The following is a 13,629-nucleotide window of genomic DNA, read 5'->3' as shown; positions in this document are numbered from 1 at the left end:
AAATCAAGATTTGACCAATGATTAGATAAATATATATAGGGAGGAAGAAGGAGTAAAGAGATTACAAACCTGAGAAAATGGAAGAATGGTGATGTTTTTGTGTAAAAACAAAATTTGTGAGGAGGGTGTGAGTTGAGGTAGGGGAGGAGGGAATATAATGAGTTCTGTCTTGGTGTATTGAGTTTTAAATGTCTCTAAGTCATCCAGTTTGAAATTTTCCAATAGGCATGTTGGTGATTAATGAGTTGAAACTCAGGAGAGAGGGTTGGATAGATATATAGATACACGAGTTATTTAAACATTAGAGTGACGTGATTAAACTTATGGAAACAGATGAATTCATCAAAGAAGCATACAGCAGGCAGAATGAGACCAAGGACAGAGTTCTTGAAAAATACTTAGGGCGGCATGTATGGTCAGCAAAGAAGTCTGAGCGCGTTGACCAGACAGCTTAGGAGGAGAACCAGGAGAGAGAAGCCCCACTCTTTGGAGCAGGAAGGACTATCCAGGATGGGCGGTGGTCAACAGGGAGGTCATTTGTTCTTCCTGGGCTGCTCCTAACTCTGGACTTTACTGTCATGTCGTCTATCTATCATACCTTTCTCTCAACTCCTCACCCCCCACTTTTCACATCCCCAATAAGTCAATTAATTGAGGGTGTTATTGTCATTTTTTTTCATATTGACTGGACCTAGCCATGGGCAATTAATCCATTTATTTAGGTCTGTCTTGATTTCTACAAGGAGTATTTGGTAGTTAGATCATATAATGGTGAATCTTGGTAGACACACTTCCAAATATTTCATAATACCCATATTTATTTTAAATGAAATTTCTCTTTTGAGCTCTACTTGCTAGGGTTGTTTTTTGGGGTTTTTTTGTGACATTTTCAGGAAAGCTAATAATTTACAGTTAACTTTTTTTTTAAGTGAGGTAATTGGGATTAAGTGACTTGCCCAGGGTCACGCAGCTAGTAGTAAGTGTTAAGTGTCTGAGGCCAGATTCAAACTCAGGTACTCCTGACTCCAGGGCCAGTGCTCTATCCACTGCGCCATCTAGCTGCCCCTACAGTTAACTTTTAATTGACTCTCTAGAGTTCTCTAACTATACCATAATATCACTGCAAAAAGTTTTAATTTGTTTCCTCTTTGCCTATGTTTATTCTCTCAATTTCTTTTTCTTATCTTATTACTATGGCTAGCATTTCTTTTCTTTTCTTTTTTTTTTTAGTGAGGCAATTGAGGTTAAGTGACTTCCCTAGGGTCACACAGCTAGTAAGTGTTAAGTGTCTGAGGCTGGATTTGAACTCAGGTACTCCTGACTCCAGGGCCGGTGCTCTATCCACTGCACCACCTACCTGCCCCTAGCATTTCTAACATTATGTAAATAGTAATGAGGAAGATGAACATCCCTGCTTTTCCCCTGATCTTACTGAAAAGTCCTCAAACTTTCCCCCATTACATCTGACATTTGCTCTTGGATTTAGATATTGTTCACTATATTAAAGAAGGATCCATTTATTCCTATGATTTCTAGAATTTTTAATAGAAGTGGATGTTGGATTTTTCAAAAGCCTTTTTAACATCTATTTATATAGTGAGCACCTAATAAATGTTCTGTCTTTCTATCTAGCTTGATAGCTAATGGTGTCCTAGCTAGCTAGCTGTCACCAAGGGAGAGTTAGCATGGTGTAGTAGATAAGGTGTTGGACTTAAAATCAGGGAGAACTGGATCTAAATCCTACTTTAGGTTCTAGCTAACTCATGTAACCTCTCTGGGACTCCCATTTCCTAATCTATTAAAGGAAGAGAGTTGCACTCAATAACTTGCTAAATCCTTTTTAGCTCTAAGTCCTCATGCTGTCTGTACCTCTCGTGACCATCTCTGTGACTTCCCAGGACAAGAAAACCTTTCCTACGGCCATTATCGAACTTAGATATGCTTTCAACCCCCACCTCACCCCCATTAAAATACAAACATCTTTAGGGCAAAAACTATCACATTTTTTGATTTTGTATCCCTAGCACATTAACAATGCCTGCACTTTACTAAGGTGCTTACATAGTATTTTCATTCCTTCAGTGCATGTCAGAAAAATTCCACTACTAGTCTATATTTTCTCATTCTGTTATAAAATGCTATTTTATTATGAATTTAAGGAAATTAAAACACAGCATTTCTCATAACATAGAATGGAGGGGGACGATGATTATACAATGGAACCTGAAATCCCATTATAAACAACTTGCTATTCCTTTTAAATAATATCAATACACGTTAGTAATAACTTTTTTCTCCTTGTTTTTTCTTCCCTCCTTCTCGCATCCTTAGAGATGGCTACCACTAGACACAATATGTAAATATATGTAAAAGCATTCCTATACATACTTCTTTTTATCAGTTCCTTCTCTGGATATAGATAAGGGCTTACTTCATATATCCTTTGTAGTTAATTTAGGTATTATAATAGTCAAAATGACCTCAGTCACTCAACAGTGTGTTGTTACTATATACAATGTTCTCTTGGTTCTTCATGTATCACTCTTCATTATTTTATAAGGCTGTAATTATTCTCATTTTTCTATATTTCTCATTCAAACTCATAAAACATCTCCAGACACAGTGGTAGATGCACCATCAAAACAGACAGACATTTCTGATGACCAGCTTTAAGAATGCTGAGAATGTCAAGTAAGTGGTCAAAAATAGACTGAACATTAATTGTTAATAGTCTCTGGAAAGACACATGCTCAACTGAGCTAGGCTTTTCATTGTCAAAATATAGTACCAAAATGGATATCCTTTCATGGTGTCCACAATGAGTAGTGTCATCAATTATTGAAACCATTTTTCCACTTAGCAATGACACAATCTTTTGTTGCACAGCATTGTGTGGGGACACAAATCATTTTGGATATGATTGCTCAGGCAAAATTTCAAGGAGATTATGGCATATTCATTGTCATTATAGAATCCTATTTGTGCAGTGTATTGACAAGATTTAAAAGGAAACTTTTTTTTTCAAAACCATGAGCTTTTTAACTGTAACCCCTGCATAGTCTCTCACCTTTCTTCAAACCTAGAACAATGTCAAATTGTCCCTTATTTATTCACTTTCATTATAGCACTATTCTTACTTATGCAGGTAAGCCTGGTGGCTCTCATTAAACAATACTTCAATAGATTTCTTTTCATTAAAACATGATCATGAAGGATAGCTCAACATATGAGATTTTGACAATTGGTGGGTTTTTTGGGAAACATTCTTTAGCCCTATGTCAGTTTCTAATTCCCTTATCAATAAATATTTCATCAATGCTAAATCATTAGAGGAGAAATGGTTGTAAAGTTTAAAGGCTCCTTCTGTGTGATCTGTATTGTAACCACCTCTACTTTCTTTTCTTTACACCAACCAGACTGAAAACTACTTTCTATTCTATTCCTTATTTTTACTTCTAGGAAATATTTTTAATCTCTTGCTGAGAATGAAACTGGAACTCAAATCTATTTTTTTGGAACATCACAGAGCAGGTCAACAGACTGAATGTTTGATGACCTCAATAGGAACTACACTGACCTGAATGAAGAAATGTCTGTGTCTGTTGTGTGTACTCCTGATTGCAATGTATTGCAATACCAGGGGCAGCCAGGTGGTGATAGAGCACTGGACCCTGAGTTCAAATCTCACCTCAGTAGCTATGTAAACCTGGACCAGTCACTTACCCAAATTGCCTTCAACATCTGGGGCCATCTCCCAGTCATCTTGATATATGTTGTGCCACTGGATCCAGATTGCTCGGAAGGAGAGAGTGAGGTTGGTGACCCTGCACAGCCCTCTCTTACTTAAATCCAATTCACTACAAGTCATGACATCACCCCGATGTCACAGTCCTCTTTGAAAACAAAAGACAAACAACTGCAATACCTCATCCCAAGGAGTCCATGGTATTTGCACTATCAGCAGTATAGTCATTATAATTCAGTCTGTGCATTCCTTTTCTTATCATAATAATGAACTGACCCATGAGTTAAATTAAAAGGGGGGATCATGATTGAATTAAAATGGAAAGCCATGGACTTTTTATGATATTTCCATAGTATACAAACACTGTAGACATTACACTGGGAATGCCTGATTAGTACCCTGCTTTTACTAGAATGGTAATCAGAGAGAAATGGGGAGGACCAGTGATAAGGTAGCACCAGAGTAGAGGGGATTCATGTTGCAAGAAAAACTCCAGTTTTCTATACAATTCTGGTATATCTCTCAGATATAGATCTATAGATATTAGATATGCATACATATATAGATATAGAGATGATATTACAGAATTTGATGTTAAATGCATCAGTTTATACTTTGAAACCACAAGGTTTATCATGTGACTATTTTCACTTTTTAAATTTTTTTCTTTCTTGTGGTTTTTCCCCTTTTGTTCTGATTCTTCTTTTACAAACATGACTAATGTGGAAATATGTCTAACATGATTGTATATATATAACCTATACATCACATTGCTTACTGTCTTGGGGAGGGGGAGCAGAGGGAGGAAGAAAAATTTGGAACTGAAAATCTTATGAAAATTAATGTGGAAAATTATCTTTGCATGTAATTGGAAAAATACTAGTAAGTGGAAAAACAAACAAAAGCAAAAAGTGAATGTATCATGTGATTAAATTGAAACTCAAAGCCGCTTTTTTGGGAGACATTAGGGCATCCCTGGAATATTTTGTGTGTATACATGTCCATGAGGTAGAGCTGAAAGACACCCTTAGACATTATCTAATCCAATAGCCTTCATTTGACAAATGAAATAAACTGAGGCTCAGGAAAAATGAAAACCATCTTACCTCAAGTCACACAGTGGTTGAGCTAGGATTATAACCAAGTCTAAACTATACCAGACATAGTGTAATACTAAGGATCCTAGATTTGATCTAGGAGGAGCCTCAGAGGTCAGAGGTCTGACCTGATATAATCAACACCCACTTCCCTCATTTTACAGATGAAGAAATTAAGGCTCAGAGAGGTCAAGTAATTTGCCAACGGTCAGTCCTGAAGCATAGAGATATACTAGGAAAACCTGGCCAAAATGTGGTAAGAGGAAAAGTGTGGTCAAGGTTTGGTGAGTAGAACACCATCCCACTTCCCCAGCCATCATATTTCACTTCATTCATTCAATAAGCACTTATTATCACTTATTATGTTCCAAGTCCTGTGCTAAGAAGCAGAAATGCAACAACAAAAACAGCCCTTGCTCTTAAGAAATTTACCCTTCTATGGAAGATCTTACATTATAATGGGGACCAGGATGTCTGTTTTCATTCAAAGGAATCTGTCTCTGGGTCATCTCCTAAAGGACCACCAAGGGTCACTGAAGGTGACGTTAGGTCATCAGCATTCAGTTGGGTCAAATCATACTTAAATATCTTTGAGTCTCATTTTTTTAGTACTGGGTCTCCCCATCTTGTTCAGGCTTGAATGCAGGAGCTCCCAAAGGACCCCATCCCACTACTGGTTGTCATGGGAGCTTTGACCTGCTCCCTTTCTTACGTAGGCTGGTTCATCCTGTTTAGGTAACTGTGTGGTCTCCTGTTCCCAGGGCCTCACCATAAGAACGCTGAACTTAGTTTATGTGCCAGATTGTCATAGTCCATCCCAACTAAGAATTCCACTATCTTCAGCCTCCCTGGTACTGGGAGCCTCTCATTTAAAAAAAAAACTGTATTGACATATTTTGCTTTTATATCACCCAAATTTCCCTTTCCTTTCCTATCACTCCCCCCACCAAGATCCAACCTATATAAGCCTCCTAGTTTAGTGCTCAGACAGTTGGGTACTGAGGACACTTTTCTGAGCTGTATTAATAGTGGGGATTTGTTTGTGTCTAGATGAGATGTTTTTAAGGCTTGCTTTTTGGAACTTAGGCAAAACTGACCTACTGGTATTGCTCAAGCATATTATGTCTCTGGTGCCTCTCTCTCCCTCTGTGAGCAAGGATGATGGAACAGAGCTTAGGTGAGATTTTTGATTTTGGCAGATTGAAATTGCTTTCTAAGGACCATAGATTTATGGGTACCCAATGCTATATTTCATGCTGATCTGGTCCCTCCGGAATTACTTGAAATCCCACACCGAAACACAGCAACAACAATACCATCAACTACTGCTCACATGTACATGTAACCTTATAGTCCAATTCAACTCCATTCAAAAAGCCGTTATTAAGCACCTCCTCTCTGCCAGACATCAGGCTAGATGCTGAGGATACAGAGACAGCAATGAAAAAGTCTCTGCCCTTAAAGAGCTTCCATTGTACCAGGAGGAAGCAAAATATACCTAGAGAAGTCAAATCCAACTATGTACAAAGTAAGAGATGAGGACTATACCTATGATTTCACTGGTGTATGGAACTCCTAGGTAAGGAAACACCCTCCACCCATGAAGATTGGCACCATCTCTGCAACTAGCAATTTAGAGGGTTACTCAGAGTATGGGGGAGAGCGGACACAGAATAAATAAACTTGTCCAGGGTCACACAGTTAGTATCAGTCAGAGACAAAATTTGACCTAGGTCTTCCTGGCAAAGTTCTCATCACTACACTAACATCTGAAGGAATCCAAGAAAAGCTCTGTGGAAGAGGCTGTGCTTGGAGCCTCAAGTGGAGAACTGAAAATTCTTTCTTCACAACAACCCAATGAGGCCAAATGTTATTATTCCAAATTTATGGATGAGGGAACTGAGCCTTGGAGAGACTAATAAATTTGCCTAGTCACTCAGTCAGGAAATGGCCCTGCTCAAGAAACTCCAGTGGCTCCCTATTCCCTCCTGGATCAAATAGAAGATCTTCTGTGTGACATTCAGAGTCCTTTATAATCTGTCCACCCTCCCCCACCATCTGTCCAGGATACTGATACCGTACCCAGCCCGTGGTAGAGACTTCTTAGCTCTTGTTGGGCTGATCAGCCACAGTCAGACACATTGTAGCTTGACCCAGACATTGTGATGCCTTTCTGGTTCTCTTTAAGACAACAGCCAACCTGGGGCAGCTAGGGGGCACAGTGGATAAAGCACTGGCCCTGGATTCAGGAGGACCTGAGTTCAAATTTGACCTCAGACACTTGATACTTACTAGCTGTGTGACTCTGGGCAAGTCACTTAACCCTCATTGCCCCGAAAAAAAAAAAAAAAGACAAGAGCCAACCAGCCTTATACGTCACTGTGTATGCTGCAATCCAGTGACCTTGGCATGCTTGAATAAGATTCATTTCCCAAACCCAGAAATTTTCAATGACTGTCTGCCATATCCAGAATGCTGTCCCTCCTCATTTCCACTTGCTGGTTTCCCTGGCTTCCTTTCACCAACCGCCCCCTTCAACCAGAAGCCTTTCTCAATTCCCCTTAATTGTCATCCTCCTCTCTGTTGGTTATTTTCAATATACCTTATGTGGGACTTCTTTGTACTTATTTGTTTGCACATTGTTTACTTCAGCAGACGGTGAGCTTCTTGAGAGCTGGAATTATCTTTCACTTTAGTTTGTACATCCAGTGCTTAGCACAGTGCCTGGCGCATAGTAGGCACTTAATATTTATTGGTTGACTTGAACAGGAGCAGCTTGATACAATGGAAAGACTGAAATGAGAGGAACTGATTTTTCACTTCAGTCCTGGAATTCCCACCATTGAAATACCCTTTTCCCTTGGGTAGGTCCTTCAGAACTTTCATTTAAAGAGAGGAACTGGGGCAACTAGGTGGCACAGTGGATAGAGCACTGGCCCTGGAATCAGGAGGACCTCAGTTCAAATCCGACCTCAGACACTTAACACTTACTAGCTGGGTGGCCGTGGGTAAGCCACTTAACCCCAATTGCCTCACCAAAGAAAAATTTTTTTTAATTAAAAAAAAATAAAAATAAAGAGAGGAACCTAGGATATCCTTCTCTTTACTTCCCACCAGTTTGTATTCCTCTAGAGGGGCAGCTAGGTGGTGCAGTAGATAGAGCAGCAGCCCTGGAGTCAGGAGGACATGAGTTCAAATCTGGCCTCAGATAATTCCTAGCTGTGTGACCTTGGGCAAGTCACTTAACCCCATTAGTCTCAGTTTCTCATCTGTAAAATGAGCAGAAGGAAATGGCAAGAACTACTCCAGTGTTTTTGCCGAGAAAACCCCAAATGGGGTTACAAAGAGTCAGAGGTGACTGAAAACAACTGGATACCACACGGCGTTCCTCTGAGTTTCTCTATCACGCTTTTGAGCTGTGTAACTTTTCCTTCTGCCTCCAACTTTTATAGATTCTTTTTTTATGTTTTGTCTTCCCCTTTAGAACCTAAACTCCTCCAAAGTAGGAACTATCTTTCTTTTCACTTGTTTTTGTATTCCCAGGGCTTAGCACAATGCCTGCTCCTTAATAAATGTTAAATAAATACTTACTGACTAACTGACCGAACTGGATTCAAGTCCCAGCTGGGCCACTTGTAGTGACCTTGAGTAAATCTCTTCATCTCCACCGGCTTCAGTTTCTCAATCTGCACAGTGACTTTGTGCAAATCACTTTATCTCCGTGGGCCTCATTTTCCTCATCTGTAAAATGAGAGGGTTGGATTAGACAGCCTCTGAGATCATTTCCAACTCTGACATCTGTGAATCTAAGTACAAGAGCTGAGACTTGGACCTGAATCTTGTGCTTCTTGGTCCAGTGACCTTACCTGGCCACACCAATCCTCCCTGGAATCAGAATAATAAAACAAACCCCCAACAACAATCTTCCCTTAGCTGCAACGACGTCCTTTATTTCCCAGAGGAGGAAGGAATAGGAGCAGCCCTTTGTCAGCATTTCTAAACTGTGAACATCTCTTTCCAGAGCCCTGCCTCCGAATTGCTTCCTGTTTGCTAGCACATGTAACCAGCCTTTGCAGGTACTCAGATAACCGTCTCGTGATGTTCGAGTGGGTATGCGAAGAGACAAGGAGAGACCCACAGGCAACATCTATCATCTGTGTTTGCTGGCTCACCATGTCACCCCTACTAATAGGATAATAAGCTGCTATTGACACAGCACCATCTTTTAAAAATCAAATAGAGGCAAACTGCAGTGAGAGAAACGTTGCAGATAAAAAGTCCATTTCCCAGACTGCTTAAGAGCCCCACAGTCTATTTCCATTAAATCCTTTCATTGATTATATTGTCTTAAGAAGTTGAGCCTCTGCAGAGGCTAAACTGTACCTGCTAGATGTCCAGTGCCCACTTCCTCCCCCATCATCTCCCCTCCTCCCCACGCCCTGATAACACACAAGCTTTCAGATTTGGAGAAGACTAAAAGAACTCTTCCCTGTCCTCACCCAATCTTTACACAGAACTAACTGCCTTGACTCCTCTTTGGGGTCTTCAACCCACCTAGGTCCCTATGCTTGAAGACTGCTTTAAAAAGGAATTGAGGTAGCTGGATGGCACAGTGGATAGAGGGTTGGGTCTGGAGTCAGGAAGATGGGAATTCAAATCCTGCCTCAGGCACTTATAGTCTGTGTGACCCTGGGCAAGTCAGTCAACCTCTGTTTGCCTCAGTTTCTTTGTTTGTTTTTTTCGGGGCAATGAGGGTTAAGTGACTTGCCCAGGGTCACACAGCTAGTAAGTGTCAACTGTCTGAGGCCGGATTTGAACTCAGGTCCTCCTGAATCCAGGGTCGGTGCTTTATCCACTGTGCCACCTAGCTGCCCCCTGCCCCAATTTCTTTAACTATAAAATGGAAATAATCATAGCACCTTCCTCCTAGAGTTGTTGTGAATATCAAATGAGATAATATTTATAAAGTGCTTAGCACAGTGTCTGGCATATAGTAGGTTATATAAAAATGCTAAATTATTATTTTTATCATTATCATTAGTTATGACCTCCACATAGGTGATAACAAACTATCTCTGTTTACTTGTGCAAGATCAGGGTCTTTTACAAAGGTGCACTGTCCGAGTAGTATGATTTCAAGGATCCAAACAAACCATTATCATATAATGACATTACTTTAAATACACTGAGGTGTAGAAGACTAACTGGTAGAGGGAGGAGTAGGTGAGAATAGACCTGTGATTTCATTGATATGGGAAACTTCTGATAAGGAGACTCCCAAGACCAAGGCAGATCAATATCTATTCTCTAACTCATGGTTTTAGAAAGTTTCTTGGGGCACTATGAGGTAAAGTGACTTGCTCAAGACCACACAGCCAGTATATGTCAGGACTTGAACTTAGGCCTTCCTGACTACCAGGCCAGAACTGGATCTACTGTTCCAAGCTGCCTCTCAGACTAATTATATGTGTGTACATATATATGTATATTTGTGTGTATGTATATATCTGTATACATGTATAATGTATATATTAAATCCATATTTTAAATTTTCATTTATTTATTTTAAACATTCATTTAAAATTTTTTCGGGTTATAATTTTTTCTTCCCCATCACCCTTCCCCCACCCATTGAGAAAGCAAGCAATATGATATCAATTATACATGTAAAGTCATGCAAAATATATTTCCATATTAGCTATGTTGCAAAACAAAACAAAAAAAAGCAAGAAAAATTAAGTGAAAAATAATACTTCAATCTGCACTCAGAGCTCATCAGTTCTCTCTGGAAGTGGATAGGGTTTTTGTTTTGTTTTGTTTTGTTTTGTTTCGTTTTGGTTTTGGTGAGGCAATTGGGGTTAAGTGACTTGCCCAGGGTCACACAGCTCGTAAGTGTCTGAGGCCGGATTTGAACTCAGGTACTCCTGAATCCAGGGCCAGTGCTTATCTACTGTGCCATCTAGCTGCCCCCTTGTTTTGGTTTTTGGTGAGACAATTGGGGTTAAGTGACTTGCCCAGGGTCACACAGCTAGTAAGTGTCAAGTGTCTGATGCCAGATTTGAACTCAGGTCCTCCTGACTCCAGGGCCAGTGCTCTATCCACTGCTCCACCTAGCTACCCCAGATAGGGTTTTTTTTATCATTAAGTCCTTTGGAATTGTCAGACTGGGGCAGCTAGCTGGCCCTGGATTCAGGAGGACCTGAGTTCAAATCCGACCTCAGACACTTGACACTTAATTAGCTGTGTGACCTTGGGCAAGTCACTTAACCCTCATTGCCCTGTCCCCACCCCAAAAAACAGTTATTCATGGAATTATCAGACTAATAGATTTTAATAGATTATAGAATATTGGCCAGGAGGGTCCTTAGAGACCTATCCCCTCCCATGCCCTCATTTTAGATAATAAATTTGAGGGCCCAGAAGGCTTAAGTAGTTTGCCTAAAGCTACATGAGTAATAAGAGTTGATGTTCATGTAGTTATTTAAGATTTTCAAAGTATTTTACCTACTTATTAAGTGCCTTCTATGTGCCAGACACTGTACTAAAATAAATGGCAGAATAGATGATAGAACCCAGGACTTGCTATAGAATTTAGTCTTGTTCTCATTCTTCAACAGCATTTCTGGGAGCAGGTTTTGGTATAGGTAGGTAGTGATTTAATTCAGTGTCCTCCTTCTCCTGTTTGATTCTGGGCCCAAATCACTGTTGTATGTATGTATGTATGTATGTATGTGTGTGTGTGTGTAAATATATATATATATATATATATATATATATATATATATATACACACACACACACACACACACACACATGTATATAAGTGATGGAAAAACTCTAAGGATTGACCATGCAATTGTGTATCATTGCCCGGACAAGAGTCATTCTTCATCCACTTGGTTTTTCCTGTGTGGATTGTTGGGTTAAACTCTTTTGAATAATTATGGATCTCACGTAGGAGTCTCTACAATATTCCAGAGCTTATTGTAATCAGTATAGTGTCATCGAATTGAAGAACATCTGGAGGACTTGGGAGCTCACCATCTGTAGAGAATCTTACTTCAACTTGGATTCCATCCTTGACAATAGCAAAGATACTTGACAAGTATATATCCCTGCCTTATGCCTCTCTGGACACTGATAATCAGAGGACCATCAATATAATTGTTTCTGTTGTTATTTTTCAATTGTTCTTGTATAATTGAGTGGAAAGCAGCTTGTTGAAAGAGAACCTATAAGGTATTGTTTGGCTTTACCATATCAAATGCTCTTTAAAATAGTCAACAAGCAATTGGTACAGTGGGATCCTGGGTTCTTGACATCTTTCAGTTGTATGGTAGTAATATGTGGTCTAATATGGAATACTGTTTACAAAAGCTTGCCTGTTCCTCTTTAGTACTTTCACAAGAATGTTCTCCACACTGAACTTGTGAGATGATATGAGCAGCTTACCACTGTCCTAGCAGGATAGAATAAATTGGCAATCACTTAGGAGCATTGGTCTTCAAGTCAGGAAGATCTGAATTCAAAGCCAGACTCCAATGCTTACTTAGCTGTGTGATGCTAGGCAAGTCTCTTAGCCCTGTTTGCCTCTATTTCCTCATTTATAAAATAAGCTACAGAAAGAAGTGGCAAACCATTCCAGTGTCTCTGCCAAAAAAAACCCCTAAATAGTGTCACAGAGAGTCATATATGACCAAATAACCTTAGCAGTCACTCTTTTAGCCCAATTTCTGTCTGTCTATTCTCTCTGTCTCTGTCTCCATCTCTCTGTCTCTGTCTCTCTCTGTCTCTCTCTCTCTGTCCTTCCTCTCCTCCACACCCTCCCCCTGAGAACTGGTATTATTATCTTAAGAAACTGGATCCATTTAGAATGCAGGACTCAGACTATAATCCTGCAAGTTCAAGGACATCCCATTTCTGGGAAATGGAACCAGTGGACATATTGTATGTACTCAATAATTAGTGAGTAATTTTTGCCTTATGTATAATTGGGCTTTGCACAAACCCAGATGATCAAAGATGAAGGCACCCATGGGGGAGACAGCAGGGACACACTTTGGGGAGAAAACATCTTGCATTCTCCTACTGTGTGAGTGGGAACAGTCTCTTTTCATTGGTTGCAGAGCCAGAAAAGGCTGTGTCTTTTAAAACTATCAGGCTGGGATAGTCTTGTTCTTTTTTTCTGGTAATGTCCAGGAGGTGAAGATTATTTTCATATAAAGCATGATTCATGCACTGAGCTAGGTGAGGGAAGGGCTATCTTCGCCATCTCCCTTTTAGGTCCTGTGCTCCCAAGAATCCAATTTCAGGCTTTAGTCTGTTTGTTCTTTTTCAGTTCTAGGCCAGATGGTAGAGTCTCCATACCTGGAAGATTGAGCCACAGCAGCCTTGGAACCTGGATTCCAGACTGAATGTTGGTGCCAACTCATCAGAGAAGCCAGGGTGCCAGACTACAATTGAGGGGGTTGTAGGAAGTAATGTACTGTAGAACTGGAACTTGGAAACTAAATATATATATATATATATATACACACATATGCATTTATACATGTATATATCACCAATATGTTTGTATACATGTATATATTTATATGTGTATATGCATGTGTGTGTATATATATGTGCATGCATTCATGTATGTGTATGCATGTTCCTGAACCTAATCCTCCTCCTTTCTCTAGAGACTGATTTGAAATGGTTTAAGGGCCAGGGGGATTATGCCCCCTCATGTTTTAAGGAGGAATATTTGTATTTGTTATACTTTTGAAGTAAATATTCTTTTGT

The 13,629-nt window shown here is 39.8% G+C and overlaps 1 pseudogene; it reads right to left on the bottom strand.

Annotated features, from left to right (window-relative positions):
• Nucleotides 1-8,460, bottom strand: part of LOC122731515 — a 37,548-nt pseudogene extending 29,088 nt beyond the window's left edge.
• Nucleotides 8,461-13,629: the final 5,169 nt, after the last annotated feature.

The sequence above is a fragment of the Dromiciops gliroides genome, chromosome 6 (genome assembly GCF_019393635.1).
Source record: "Dromiciops gliroides isolate mDroGli1 chromosome 6, mDroGli1.pri, whole genome shotgun sequence".
Lineage (NCBI taxonomy): Eukaryota > Metazoa > Chordata > Mammalia > Microbiotheria > Microbiotheriidae > Dromiciops > Dromiciops gliroides.
The sequence above is the reverse complement of the archived record's forward strand: the minus strand, read 5'-3'. Positions and strand labels throughout refer to the sequence as shown.